Below are 11059 nucleotides of genomic sequence, written 5' to 3' on the forward strand. Positions count from 1 at the left end.
AATTAGAATCACTCAATAAAAGAAAAGTTTTCGGATCCATCATTCTCACTCCTAAAGATGTGAAACCTGTAGGATACAGATGGATTTTTGTCCGAAAAAGAAATGAGAAAAATGAAGTTACAAGGTATAAAGCTAGACTTGTAGCTCAAGGTTTTTCTCAAAGACCGGGAATTGATTATGAAGAAACTTATTCTCCTGTTATGGATGCAATTACTTTTAGGTACTTAATCAGTCTGGCAGTTTCTAAAAATTTAGAAATGCATCTCATGGATGTTGTGACTGCTTATCTATATGGATCACTTGATAGTGATATATATATGAAGATACCTGAAGGATTTAAGGTACCAGAAGCATCAAATGCAAAACCCAAAGAAATGTATTCGATTAAATTACAAAGATCTTTATATGGGTTAAAACAATCGGGACGTATGTGGTATAACCGATTGAGTGATTACTTGATAAGCAAAGGGTATACAAATAATCTTACTTGCCCTTGTGTTTTCATTAAGAAAACAACATCCGGATATGTGATCATAGCTGTTTATGTTGATGATCTTAACATCATAGGTACAAATAAAGAGATCCATGAAGCCATTCAACTTCTAAAGAAAGAATTTGAAATGAAAGATCTCGGAAAAACCAAGTATTGCCTTGGTTTACAAATTGAGCATATGCCTAATGGTTTACTTGTACATCAAACAACATATACTGAAAAGATTTTGAAACGTTTCAATATGGACAAGGCAAAACCATTAAGTACTCCTATGGTTGTTAGATCACTCAATGTTGAAGCTGATCCATTTCGTCCATGTGAAGATCAAGAAGACATTCTTGGACCAGAAGTACCATATCTTAGTGCAATTGGAGCTCTTATGTATCTTACAAATTGTACAAGACCTGACATTTCTTTTGCAGTTAATTTGTTGGCAAGGTTCAGCTCTGCTCCTACCAAAAGACACTGGAATGGGATCAAACACATATTTCGATACCTTCGAGGAACTACTGATTTAGGATTATTTTATTCTAACGAATCAAAACAAGATTTGGTTGGTTATGCAGATGCAGGTTATTTATCTGATCCACATAAAGCTAAATCTCAAACTGGATATGTATTCCTAAATGGAGGTACTGCAATATCATGGCGTTCTCAAAAACAAACACTTGTTGCTACATCGTCAAATCATGCCGAAGTGATTGCATTACATGAAGCTACTCGAGAATGTTTTTGGTTGAGATCAATGACACAACTCATTACTGATTCTTGTGGACTAGAACGCGATAAAAGTCCAACAACTATCTATGAAGATAATGCAGCTTGCATAGCACAGATGAAAGAAGGGTATATCAAAAGTGACCGAACAAAACACATACCACCTAGATTCTTCTCATACACTCAAAATCTCATTAAGGACAACCAGATTGAAATGAGATATGTGCAATCTAGCAAAAACTCTGCTGATCTTTTCACGAAAGCACTTCCAACTGCTATTTTCAGAACACACGTTCATAACATTGGCATGAGACATGTTCAAAAGATGTAACAGCTGAAGCGATGTCTACTTGAGGGGGAGTCAAAACTCCATGCTGCACTCTTTTTCCCTTAGCTAAAGTTTTTTCCCACTGGGTTTTCTTTAGCAAGGTTTTTAACGAGGCAGTAATTTATAGTTGATCTTCAACAAAATAAAATTGCTATCCAAGGGGGAGTGTTATAATAATAATAATAATATAGATATGGATAGTCAATTTTGGTGTATACATATAGTCAATTTTGGTACACAAAGTATGTATTTTTATATTGAGATTTTAGGCTATAAATACTCATGAATGCAAGCATTAAACTTGCACCATTTCTCACACTTACAAAGTGTTTCTTTCTTTCTCTCCATTATCATCTTTGTTCTTACACTTCATTATTAGTATTCTAAATCAAGAATCAAATCACTAAAGGTAGTTATAAGCCTACTGAATTATAACATCAAGAATCAAACCACTAAAGGTAGTTATAAGCCTACTGAATTATAACATCAAGAATCAAACCACTAAAGGTAGTTATAAGCCTACTGAATTATAACACTCTAACTTATCTCCATTTCTGACCAGGGAGTTGTTTCTTAGAGCATACAGCAATTACTATAACTACTATATCTGCATTGAGAACTTAATTAAATTGAATATAAAAGTTTTGACACACCCAAAATACTATTTTCTTTTGTACATTCGACCAAAGGAATTTTCTTGTTATCCTGCTTACATAAAAGCATCCGATCACTTGACAGTTGTTTAAGACGATCTTATTAAACGTGTCCAACACTACTTAATAGTATATCAAATTACTAGCTATAAAGAAAGCTAGAGTATTTACACTCGCACTACGTAAAAACCACAAAATATATTATTTCAGAAGGAAAGTCAAGTGTGCATATTAGCCAAATATGATTAAAAAAAAGGGATCACAAGAGTAAAAACACACTATAAATACCACCTCAATAAAAAATTATTTCAGTAGCTGACAATATCAACTGCAAACATAACTAAAGCTCTAATTCTCTCAACAATGTCAACCAGGGTAACACTTGCTATTCCTTAACTTCAAACAGGCCATCAGGACCTGAAAAGGGACGATAAACATGTCATCAAGCCAATCAAGACTTTATAAGTAGATGCTAAATGGTTAACTCATATCAGACCATCATTTTATCACTTAATCATATGTCAAAAAATTAGAAAGCCGCATTTTATGCTCTGAACGTAAGCCTCACACATGACACCATAAGAAGCAATTGGATTTTCTAGACCACTGGGATTGTAAAGATGTCGCCCTAGTTACTGATTAATTAAGATGTACTCTTTCACATTATAATATTCAACATTTACCAAATTAGCAACAAAAGGCTGGACAATGCCTGACATTGAAGAACATTATTACGGGCATAATTAAGGTTTTCAGACCAAAAGACAATCCATATCAGGATCAAAGACTGAAGATTTAACTACCCAAGTACAACTTTCTTGATTAAAAATTTTTAATAGCAAATACAACAACTCATTTAATCATGTACATAGCAAATATAACATGATAAATATGGCTACACGGGGGAATTAATCGTTTATGTGCTATTATTTCTAGTACCCCGTTGAAGAATTAAATCGTTATCGCGTACAATAACGTTTACCGAACACGGGGGGTTTAATCGTAGACGTTTATGGATTATATTTTAAAATTTAAAAAGTTGAAGGAAACCAATTGGTGCCCCTGATCCGATTGGCTACAACCCCAGGGACTCAAACCGTAATATATTTTGTATTAAGAATATAAGACTTACTAAACTCTAAAACCTTAACATAATTTCTCTGGCTTCTTTCTTTAACCCACGACGCCTAAACCGAAACACCGAAACCCCCACCTCTCTTAATCGACATCTTCACATCTCCATCACTTTTGTAATTGAATATCAATTAGTGCTTTACACGATCTCTACAACACCTTTCTTGTTAGTATTCGCTATAGTTTGAATGTTAATATGATCCATGAAGATTACCCGATGAAGGCAACCATGTTGGCCCTTGGGTGTATTTGTGAAGAGCTGCATGTCAATAGTTTCATTTGCACAAAAAATGGTTTATAGTATATCACAACAACCATATTAATAGACATTAGTGCAAATTAGCAACGTGATGTTCGTATTTAAGCAATTACAGCACTAAACAGTACTCATCATTTCTTCTCAAAGTTGAAAACGTTTTAGAGCGTAAAGTATAATCTCAATCATTTGTGAAGCTACCAACGATAACAATGGTGACATGAAAGAGGTTGTTCTCGATTGTATTGCTTCGTTAATGATATTGTGATTTGATAGCGTCACACATACAGATCCTCTTAGATCCATTAGCGAATGTTGACAGAGAAGACAATATTGTTATTAAAACAATGGATTCTTTTATCATGATACCCATAAGTTGTGCAAGTGGTCCGCCCCACCCTCATGCACTGTGTATAGATATCTCTCCAAATGTTAGTTCCGTTGCTCCTATATTCCCCGTTGAGGCAAGATCTGGTTCTGGATCTCGATGATGAAAAAAACGAAATGTGTCATTTGGTGCAAAAAAAAAATGTATCTGTGTTCTTGCAAGTATTTTTAACGACGGAATCTCACCTTTAATTGTTCCTTTTACTAAGGAAAAACATTGTTCAAGAAGATTGGAGATTAAGCGAAATTACAATGGCTCTATTTGAAACGGTTATTAAAAGCCATGGTTGATGACATTGGTCATGTGGTTAAAATGCATTTACAATTTTTAAATAAGCCGATTAGGGATGGAAGAAGCATCCTATTGAAAGATACTATTGCATGGAGCCTCACTCGAGAATTAAGTTTTGTTCATGAACCAGTCTCTAGCATATCTCCTGTTATAACTTTGCTTATGCCCTTGAGAATGTTATGATGGCTCTTTTTGCGAGCCTTCCCATATTGCGGAAAAATTATGTCATAAATTATACCAATTGCTAAAAGAATATTGTTCTGATTATGACACAAGTTTTCTACCTCTTGTGAATCCGTGTCTTCGAAAGATTGCAACATCCGTTGTTTCTGCTCTTCAAAGACCTTGTGTCTCTGAAAAAAGTTAAGTTTGAGGGAATCGAACTGTTGTTATTAATTGTCAGATTTGAAAGTGAAACTAATTTAGAGGGAGATGTGATTTGTGAAAATAGGCTAAGGTCTTTTCTAGAAGGATATATATATGAGGTGTGAAATATATGCTGAAATCTTTGAAATTGAAATATAACTGATTTTATCATCATATTCATTCATATATATCTCCTACTAATTTTTATCAATGTATCTTGAGATTTTTGGAATTGAAATATAGTTGCTTAATTTTGCTACATAATAGAATAATAAGCAATTGTATTTCAATTACAAGATTTTTAACATACATTGATAAAACTTAGTAGCACATATATTCGTATGACGACAAAAACCAACTATATTTCAACTCCGAAAAATTTCAACATACATTTGACACATCATTTATTTATTTCCTTCTAAAAAAGAACTTAGCCTTTTACACCTCACTCTAACTCTGTTTCACTTTCAGATTGAGGAATTACTAACAACAGTTTAAGTCCTCAAACTCAACTTTTTTCTAGACACAAAAAGTAGAAGAGTAGATTCCACGAAATTTTGCAATCTTTCGACAATACAAAATCACAAGAGGCATAAAGCTTGTGTCATAATTACAACAAAATCCTGTAACTAAGCAGTATAATACTTGGCACACTTTTTCCGCAATATAAGAAGGCTCGCAAGGAGAGCCATCATAACATTCTCAAGAGCATCAGAGATATGCAAGAGACTGGTTCATGAACAAAATGGAATACTCAAGTTAGACTCCATGCACTAGTATCTTTCAATAGGATGCTTCTTACATACCTAATCGACTTAATTAAAAGGTATAAATACGTTTCAACCACAGGACCTATATCTTCAACCCTTGGGCCTTTAATAACCATTCCAAACGCAGCCATAGCAGCTTCGCATAATCTCAAATCTTCTTGAGCAATGTTTTCCTCAATAAACAGAACAACTAAAGGCAAGATTATGTTCTTAAAGCTTTCGCAAAAACACAGAGACACTCATTTACAGCAATTGACACATCCCGATTTTTCTCATCATTGAGATCCAGACTCAAATCTTGCCTCAATAGGATATCGAGGAACAACTGAACTAATATTTGGAGAGACATCAATAAACCGCACGAGGATGTGGCTGACTACTTGCACCACTTCTGGGTATCATCATAAGAGATAAAAGACACGATTGTTTTAATAGAAAGATTTTCTTCACCTTCTCTGACAACATTAGCTAATGGATCAAAGTGGATATGTATGTGTAGCGCTATCAAATCACAATATCAGTAACCAATCAAAGCAATACATTCGAAAGCAACCTAATTCATGTCATCATCGTTAACGTTGGCAGCTTCACAAATGAATGAAATTACATTTTTCCGCTCTATTGGTTTCAAATTTGATTGAGAATAAATGAAGAGTATTGTTTAGTACTGTAATTGCATCAATACGCACATCAGGTTTCGGACTTACACTAATACTCCCTCCATCCCAGTTAGATAGTCATAGTTACGTTTTTTGCCTGTCCCAAATTAATAGTCCACTTCCATAAATAGACAAAAATAATAAATTAAAATATTTTTATATCCTTATTCTATAAAAGTAAGACAAAAATGTAAGTAAAAGGTAAGAGGTAAAACTGAAAAATAGACAATAAAATACATGTGTCAATTGTGTATTTTTTGTCTGTGGACTATTAACTTGGGACAGAGGGAGTACCTTTTAATATGGATGTTGTGATATAGTTTAAATCATTTTTTGTGCAAACGAAACTATTTTCAGACACCTCTTGACAAACACACCCATGAGCCAACATGGTTGCCCATCGAGTTAATTTTCATGGATTATATATATATATATATATATATATATATATATATATATATATATATATATATATATATATATATATATATATATATATATATATATATATATATATATATGATCAGCATAATAAATTTAGAAAATAAAGGAGCTTAAAAACTAGTCTCATAAATCCGTTACATAACTAAAGATAACAGCTTAAAGAACTATGTATGTGACTCAAGCTGCAAATTGTTATCATCAGACCAGACGCCAACAACCATTGCTGTTAGATTATTTAAGTGCAACCAACACAACTTCATCATTAAGATTCACGATTTTATAAGTATGGATGACAAACGTATCTAATTCATTTCCTACTATTTCCATTTTTCACAAACTGTGAGACCTCAAGTTTTAATGAATCACTCTTATGATCCTATTGTACACTTAGACACTTTACTAGAATGCTAGAAACTAATTATATCATCCATAGGGATGACAATGGATCGGATATGAATCGGGTGATGCCGTATCCATATCCATATCCATTTAGTTTTTGTTCATTCATATCCATATCCATTTAGTTTTAGGTCATCGATTCATATCCATATCCAATGGATTTAGCAGGTTAATGGATATCCAATGGATGTTAAAAAAAAATGTTATAATATTTTCTAATATTCAATTAAAATAAAATCGTAGTACAACAAAAATAAATATAACATGACATAATTAAAAATCTACCCATAAGAATGTGTAATCCTTGTCGAAGATATAACAAAAAAATTTATTTTTACTATAAAACATAGATTATGAAAAATTATATATGAAATTTGTAAGTTTATATCATTATTTATACGTATTTTATTGTAATATATTATAGTTATTTAATTATGGTTTCAAAGAAATATGTAAATTTAACAGTAAATAAACTTGTAATAGTAAATATGTACGCATATATCTATTTATATATATTTGTATATGTATTTCGGGTGGTAATGGATATATCCATGGATGAAACTTTTCATCCATATCCATATCCATATCCGTTAAAGTTCATCCGTATCAATATCTATATTCATTTAGGTTCATCCATATCCATCACGAAGCGGGTGGATCGGGTGAATATCCATCGGATTGGGTGGCCATTGCCATCCCTAATCATCCATGATACTCTTAGTTTGTATATAAAGAATACAAATTTTTTTCAAGGCAACAACAACAAAATTCAATCCTACAAAAGTGGGGTATAAGAGAGATAAGATGTACACAATCCTTCCATATCCTAAAATAAAGAGGTCATTTCTCTACACAAGGTGAAACACCCTAAGAGTAGAGAAATCCCCCTCTCAATGTTCTATAGTTGGGAAGATTGCTTTCGAATGGACCTCCGACCAATAAGCAGGTTAAAAAAAGAGGGTTAGACACCATGAAAATGGTTGAATCAAATTTTCATGAGTTTTAAACCTGCCTGAAGTTCAATTAAGGCTTTAAACGACGGTCAAGTCGTTAAAAAATTGACGCTTGTTGTCCCCAATAAATTTTCTTTCAAGAGAAAACTTAAAAATTCACACAACAAAAATTCAAAAAAGAGGAGCATTTACAAGGTCAATGACTGTTATAATAACTTGAAACAAAACATAGGAAGTTCGAATAAAGGAGCATTATCAACAAACCTACGACCTCTCTTCTTTGTGTTGCTCAAGTGCTACCTTAACGGGCTTGCTACCAATCATCTTTCCATTCATCTCCAAAAACTATGGAAACAAATAAATAATTAGCATGAAATATGTATAAATGAAATATATAGGAACAAGAATATCAAAAATACATGTGTTCATAGAGCAAAAAGAATATGAGGCTAAATGGGTAACAAATGAAAAGGGAAGAAAGTTCAATATGTTAGAAATCAGGTTTGGAAGGGTTTTTAAAAAGTCAAAGATCAAAAGTCAAATGACATCATGTTATTTGATTTATGTAACGAATTCCAAAGCATGCCTTCATACTTTGTGGTTTGTATGTGGGTTTGTTTTAACAAAATCTCAATTTAACCAAACAAAAATAATAATAATAATTATTATTATTATTATTATTATTATATATATATATATATATATATATATATATATATATATATATATATATATATATATATATATATTGTAGGTTTGTTTTAACAAAATCTCAATTTAACCAAACAAAAATAATAATAATAATAATTATTATTATTATTATTATTATTATTATATATATATATATATATATATATATATATTATATTAGAAAAATTCAACGTATAAGCATATTTTGTTTTTTTATATCTTTAGAATTAGAGTTCAGATTTTTTAAAAAAATTTATTCATTGTATAGATCCAGCCAAGAAACACTATTGCAACCTAGATCGTCAACCACCACCAATACCACGTGAAAATTATTAAAAAAACAAAGTATATAAACACATGATATAAACAAATGGTTCATATCTGAAAAAATGATATGATCCAGATCTGAAAAAAATGATATAAACAAATCTTAAAAGCTGAGAGAATAACACATAAGAGTGGGCATGGGAAAGTATGTATATCCAGCATCATATGGGTGGACATGGAAGATTTTATATAATCCTTACCAACAACTACTACTGCTGTCACCGACTACCACCGTCGGCAGCGCTACAGCCATCGGCCACAACCACCTGATGTTGCCGGAAATAGATAAAGGGTTTCAGATTTTGCCAACTTAAAGTATGATTTTGTAGCCGGAAAACAACACTAACACCTGGGATTTTAGCAACGAAAACACCAGATCTGTGAGTAGATCTGGCTGGAAAGTACTAAACAAAAATACGCATTTATACTTTTTAGGACCGCTATACGCATTTTAACTGTAGATCTACTAAAAATATTAGATCTACCAAGTCTTTTGCATTTTTCTTTACCAAAAAAAATGTTATTTCAAACTTGGATCTTTATATAGAAAACATGTCTATAAGTTTTCTGAATCTCCATTTAAAAACGAAAAAGAATTGCAATATAACCTTCGATTTTTAGTAACTAGATTATAAAGTTATTTGCATATGTATTTGAAAAACGTACGGAGTAATATTTTTGCATTTTATCCTTGAATCATACTCCGTATCATATAGCAAGTTACAGATCTGAATGCTTTTAAGATACTCCCTATATATCTAAAATATACATCATAGACAATTTTGACTCCAGATCATCGCTTATATATCTAAACAATAAACAACCTAATATATCTTCATTTCTGTCTGTAAATGTAGAGATTGTAGTAACTTTAATTCTGTAAAAAAGAGAAATTAAAAATTATAAGTAAAATTAAAATGTCCAATGAAAACAAAGAAAGAGAGAGAGAAACAGAACGAGGATCAAAAGAGAGTTTGTGTCAAGAGGAAATTCATTCATTGCTTGCCATTTTATTTTATTTATATATAAAAATAAAATAAAATAAACCCTAGAAATATACTACGTAAAATTGTGTGCGCTTGAATATATGTGTAGGCTTAAACAGTGTATGGGCTTAGAACAACAGACATAACATCAAACTCATCATCTTAAGAAAAACTCATACCTCATAATTATTTTTTAGGATTATCACCAAAAAACCATTTTTTTTAACTTGTTTGCGTGAGAGCCCATAAAAAAAAGTTTGACAATTTACTCTCGCAAGGAGCAAGATGCATCTTGCTCTCTTGCGCCTTGCGTCCTTGCGACCTTAGTCACACTTGAGAGCAAGGAGCAAGGTGTCTCTTGCTCCCTTGCTCCCACGTGGAAGCAAGGGAGCAAGATGCACTTTGCGTCCTTGCTTCCACCTGGGAGCAAGGGAGCAAGAGGCACCTTGCGTCCTTGCTTCCACCTGGGAGCAAGGGAGCAAGATGTCACAACCCAACAACTTTGTGGCCCAACCCACTAAGATTATAACCCAAATCATGGAAGGCCCAAGAAGCATATGGAAGATATCTAGAATTCTCTCCTTGATTCTTTCATGGAATGGTATGGAAACTCCATAGATATTTCTAGGTCATGAAGTTTCTAGTACTTAGATCATAGCCATTGATTTAGTTTAATCATAGCCATTCATTTTGATGTAAGTGTAGTATAAATAGGGGTGGCCTCATTTGGCACACCACACCTCAAATCTCAAACATTCTCTCTTGTAAAGCATTCTCAAGCAATATAAGTATTTTCTTCAATTCCACTTGTTCTATAATATTTTCTCTTGTGGTTACTTGAATCATTTAAGGTCCGAGTAAGGCTGACTTAGTAGAGACTAAGTGCCGCACGTGAGCTTATCGAGATAAGTCCGTGACATTTGGTATCAAGAGCAAGGTCGATTCAAGGAGATGGCAACCGAGACCGAGAATAATGTGAGCGCAACAAGTGGTGTGATGGGTGATGAGACTCGTGGTCGGATAGAGACTCGCCAAGGAGCCAAGAAGAACCGAGGTACGTCCAAAGACTTTGTCGCAAACTTGGACAAGAGGATCATGGATGTAGAGACATCCATGGACGACGTGAAAGCAAAGGTCGAAGACGTCCACCAACGTTTGGATGGTTTGGGCGGGGACTTTGACGAATTGAAAGATGATTGCAAGAG

General features: G+C 33.0%; 1 long non-coding RNA gene across 1 annotated transcript; it reads right to left on the bottom strand.

The window, feature by feature from the left end:
- Positions 1-2480: 2480 nt before the first annotated feature.
- Positions 2481-9833, bottom strand: LOC139873309 (uncharacterized). Its single transcript, XR_011767303.1, has 3 exons — positions 9535-9833; positions 8116-8196; positions 2481-2608 (listed from the first exon to the last, which is right to left on the bottom strand). It is a non-coding gene; the product is annotated as an uncharacterized lncRNA (long non-coding RNA).
- Positions 9834-11059: the final 1226 nt, after the last annotated feature.

Source organism: Rutidosis leptorrhynchoides, chromosome 10 (assembly GCF_046630445.1).
Source record: "Rutidosis leptorrhynchoides isolate AG116_Rl617_1_P2 chromosome 10, CSIRO_AGI_Rlap_v1, whole genome shotgun sequence".
In the NCBI taxonomy this organism is placed as follows: domain Eukaryota; kingdom Viridiplantae; phylum Streptophyta; class Magnoliopsida; order Asterales; family Asteraceae; genus Rutidosis; species Rutidosis leptorrhynchoides.